The sequence below is a fragment of the Talpa occidentalis genome, unplaced genomic scaffold, assembly GCF_014898055.3.
Source record: "Talpa occidentalis isolate TD23 unplaced genomic scaffold, MPIMG_talOcc4v2.1 talOcc4.7, whole genome shotgun sequence".
NCBI lineage: Eukaryota > Metazoa > Chordata > Mammalia > Eulipotyphla > Talpidae > Talpa > Talpa occidentalis.
Genome location: NW_023605083.1, coordinates 42,085,540 through 42,090,919, shown reverse-complemented (window position 1 = coordinate 42,090,919; position 5,380 = coordinate 42,085,540).

The window sequence follows — 5,380 nt, the reverse complement described above, 5'->3', positions numbered from 1 at the left end:
AATTGTAAATATTTTATACTTTTCATCAAAAATGAGTTTTCACCTTAACCATGCATTCAAGACCTGCTACTGCCTTTATCCACTGCCTCTTTCTAATTTTCCTATTTCATAATATTTTAAAGATTCTTTTTAAAGATTTTAAAAATTTAGTGATTTGCCAATAACATTCATTGACATTACTGGATATGATTCAGAGAACAGGTCCACACCACCTCAGAAGTGCATCACCACACTCCACCCAGCCCAGAGCACCCATAGCCCTATAATATATACTATTGGGCCCCACCCCGTTTCTTCATTAGCACCCTCACTCCCCCTCTAGTGGCCTCAATTCTGTAGTCATTTCTAAACTTTATTTTGGTTTAGTTCTGTCCCTTTGTTTTGCTTCTGTATAGTCTATAAATTAGTGGTAATATCTAGGATTTCTCTTTCTCCCTCTAGCTTATTTCAATTAGCATAATCCCCTCCAATTCCATCCACATTGTCCTTGTGTTCCATAATGAATACTATCTCCTAATTTAAAAAGCTCATTTGTTGTTCAAGGGACTCAGCATCTCCTCTGCACCTGGAATTTTCCACTCACTAACTCACCTCAACAGGCTCGTTATCCATCCTCCCCATTCTTTGAATGACTCCTCATACTCCTTTCAGGGAGAGACCTTTTTCTCCTTCATCTTACTTTTCTCAGACCTTATCATTTTCTACTTACTAGCACCATAATGTGTGTACCTGCTTTATCTCTCCTGTTGGAATGTAGGCCCTTGAGGGAAAAATTCATATCTGGTTTGTACCTTTTTTCTAAAAGTATTCATACTGAGCAAATATTTGTTCACTAAAGTAACTTTTCAAATTCTTCAAACCAGAGAAGTGACAAAGTCAAACATCAAACACAAATAATAGTCAACTACAAGGTTGGTTTCCTAACCAAGGACCTGTTGACTTAATTTATAATGATATTTTTGGGGAATAAGGGTGATAAACCTACCCAACATAACTTCTTACTTCTAATATTTCACCAGTAGAAAACCACTAAAAGTTAATTTCCTTAATCTTCTTAAGGGCTTTCAGCCAGTTTAGGTCTCAATAGATACACACTTGTTAAATAAAATTGCTTGCCAGATTGCAAAATACAAAAGGGATAAGAAAGGTAAAATAACACTAATGTGGAAGCAGAAGAGTACAAAAGACATATTTTGCCAACACTGAGCCATATTCTAGATGATCCATACCTTATTCTTGGCAGCAAACTAATTGATCATTGGACTGTATCATAATTAAGTAAGCATGATGGCAACTCCCAGAAGGTTCCAAGAACCCACCAGAGGACAGAATCAGACATACAGTCAGAGGTAATTTGAGAGAGCATGAAGACAGACAAGAGTTGGTTTGAAGCTGGAAATGGTAAGACCGGAAGATAAAAGAGAGGACATGAGCAATTTCATCACCCATGCAAATTCAGAAGCTATTATTGAATCAAACCAGGAATGAACTCTTACATGGAATTCTGGGAAAATCCAGGAAACCAAAGAAACAATTAGGTCTAATTAGGGAGAGTGAGTTACTAGCACAGACTTGGGAGAGAAGCAAATCATGTCAATCCGGGAGAAATAGTGCTAGCTGCACAGCCTAGAGGGAAACGCACGAATGGGATCACGTGACCTTGTATCTGGCACTGAGTGCTCCATTCCATTGGTATTTCTGTTTATCCCATACATAGAGATCCTCAGCATGCCTTCAAGAACTTTTAAAATTGTATCATATTGTTCCTATAGCTCAGATATCTCAAGATTTCACTGATCTGAGACCATTAGGGAGAAGAACTGATCAGTACTTTCTTTTTCAATCCTAATTTAAATGATGGCAATAGCCTTTCCATTTAATTCATAGAAAGTAATGACTCTGAAAGTATAAGGTCACATAAAATACCTCATGTCTCACATCAAATTTCAGCTACAATTGGGATACAGGGTCTGTGAAAAGTACTGAGCTGAAGTGGGTTCCTATAAGTTCACAATGGCCAAATATGTACTTCTTTTCCCAACTCTGTGTTCAGTAAATTTATGTTGGTAGCTTGAAATTGGATATGATGGCCAACATCCCAACTCTGGGCTTCTCAGTACTGAAGAGCTGGGTGTTAAATTACCAGTGTACTTCCAGATTTGTTGTGTTCTTCCCTGCTGTTTCCTTTTCTTTCTTTCTTTTTTTTTTTTTTTTTTTTTTTGAGTTTCCTTTCTTCCTTTCAAGTTTTCTTCTTTTTAATTTTTTTATATTCATAGGCATTAATTTATGCATATTTATAAGCAATGTTGTACATACCCACAGAAAAGAAGGAATGAAAGCAATAAATGATGAAACACAGACAAAATGTTAACAATCTGAGAATCTTTCTAAAGGATTATGTATTCATAGTATTTTCATTTCTGCAACTTTTCTATACATTTGAAGTAATTTCAAAATAAATTTTTAAAGAAAACTTCAACCCTCAACTTATCCAACTTACCAGCTGTAAGGACTGGAATGGGCCACAGTGCAGGTTTTCTAGGATCCCATGCAGACGGGTAAAGGAGTCCTGGAGCCCTCAGTGGCTTTTGCAGGTCTTTTATTGGAATTTACCGGGTACACGGCAGGCAGAGGTGCTGAGGGGCCCGCCTTCTCCCAGCCCCAGCAAATCCTCACTTTATCTGGGCTCTCTGGCGTTCTCTCTGCTTCTCTGCTCCTCCGTTCGTTCTGCTGTTTCTCGGCTTCTGCTGGCATCCCTGTGACGCCGCCCTTAAAAGCCCAGTCTCAGGCCAGGCAAATCCCATCTACCTATGCCCACACCCTACTCCAGGTGCCCGCCATCAGACATGCATTCAGGACTGCAAGGATCCATCATCTATCCTGATGGTGGGAGGGCAGAAAAGCCTGACATTTTTCCTTACCCTACACCAGCCCTCATTTGTAGTTTGATTCAAATGTCCATAAATCCATTTAGAGGGATCTCATCATTATCACTCCTTCCTGTGGGTTCAATAGTAGTGCCAAAAGGATTTTTTTCTTAAAAAAAAAAAAATCCATGAGTGGGATTCCATGCAGAGATGGGGAGAATAAACTACTTTAACTCATCATTTTTGTGAGCATTTGGCTATTCCTATGGTTTCTGAATCTGTCACTGACTTCTCCATGGTGTCTCAAACAATAAGCCCTGTAGGATACAGATTCTGCTCCAACCCTTTTCTGATTTTTCTGATTATTTTACTCCTAAAAGGCCTTTTACCAACTGTCCAATGTTTCTCCAGGGACAAAGTAAAAATATGTAGGACATGTGAGGTCATGGGAAAGGCGAGGAGGAGAAGTCAATTTGATGGCTGGAGGGGAAGAGGGAGTCCAGCTTAGGCAAAAACCAGTCATAACATTTACATTTATTTTTAAAACCACGTATCCTAATTGTGCTAACTATATCTCTTTTGTTAGGTTTCGCTATTAACTTTATACTCTTTTTACTCTTTATGTTTTATGTTCTGAGAAATTGATATTTAGGGGCTACCTTGAAAGTTTCCTTTTTCTCCAACTTCCTATTAAGTTTGGCAAAGGAAGAATAGTAGGAGATTTGAGGGTTCTTGCTGGGTGATCTCCATATATAGCTGCTCTTTGATTCTCATAACTCTTCTTTCTCCTTTGCATCAAGGGGTAAAAATAGGTCCTTGCTGGGCCTCCCTGGTGGTGCAAGGGGTTAAGCACCGCACTATGAAGCAATCCACAGACTCTGCAGTATGAGTTCGATCCCTGGCCGGCCAGGGAGAAACCCACGTGGCACAGCAGACCTCTCCTGTCTTGCCCGCTGCTCCCCTCAGCAGTGTATTTCAGTCAGTCTCCCTGTTCTGTTCCCCACTCTGTCTCTGGTGGATCCTCTCACCCCCCTGCGTCTCAGGCCTGTACCCCAGCTCTTGTATGCATAAATAAATAAATCTTTAAAAAAAAATAGGTCCTTGCTGTTGCTAGTGCCAGGTTAAGCACAACCCTTCAATTCCTAAAAATTCAACCTATGACTTAATAAATCCTTTCTATAAATCCCATCAATTATTCAGTTTAAATAGGTCATCTCTTATCCTGCTGGGAGCCTGACTGATACACTGATTAAACTAAGCCAATAACACATAAAGTTTAGTGTTCTTTTCACTAAGTTATTTGTATTTGGCACATTTATGAATCATATACTCACATGGAAAAACCCTGAGAATCATTCTGTCATAGATAGCTGTTTATTCGACCTTAATTATTGTACATTTACCCCATCTGTAATTTTATAAGAGCTTGTCAGACTTCAGTTGTTTTTCTGAATATCTAACTCCTCTCCACATAAACAAGCAGCGTTTTAAGAGAGAATCAAGAATAATAGAGGAACACTGAGGACACTGAATCTTGTAATTCATGTTATATTTTTGAGGCAAATTGGTATCAAATTGGCAATAGTAATTTTATCAGAGTATTTAATATACAGTGGTAAATTGGAACAAATAGGTTCTATATCAGCAACACTGTTTCTGGGCTCAAATACGTTAAGATGAAAACCTGATGGTATAGTTTTAGTGCAGGGAAGTGCTAGAAAATCCACTCTGATGTTAGCATGATCTTGAGTCACATTATTTGGTTAGAGGAGTCTGGAAAATAGTGTCCTACTCATTTATTCTCAGAAACCAACAGTTGGAGTAGTTCAACACAGGAATTAACCAGGATATATTTTAGGCTGTCTAATCCTCTATCCTGCAGGGCATTCTGAGTCATTTATCAAACCAAGGTGTTGCTCTACATCCCAGGCAGGATCTAGAGTGACAAAGATAGTGCAATCTATGCCCTGATGAGGAACTAGAGACTAGGAGAAAGGTTATGTGGCATAACTGACGCATTGGGACGGAAATACTGTTTCATTGTATTGTTTCCCAATGAGGACAGAGTTTGTAAATCCTTTGTCTTCAACTAAATAAGAGTAATCTTAACTTAAAATTTCCTCTTATGATTTCTACTCTTGCTTATTAACTTTAAAAATGTGATCTTGTAACTATGTGTTTAAATGTAATTGAAAATAATATGATAAATATGGGAAAATAAAACAAGAACAAAAACTTAAAAAGTTAAGTAAAGGAAAAAATATATAAAATGATGTGAGCACACGAGAAAGACGTAAATTATAATCTTCCTCCAACTGCTCCACTGAACTTAACTGGTCTTATGAGAACCTTTATAATGATTATGGAATTTAATGCAAATTTTCAGAGTGAAAGTAAAATCAGACTGGCTATTTTTAAAATATTAACTGAATAAAATAGTAAATAGTACAATACTAACCATTTTATTTATTTTAATCTTTTATATCCAAGTATTAGCTTATAATATATGTTTC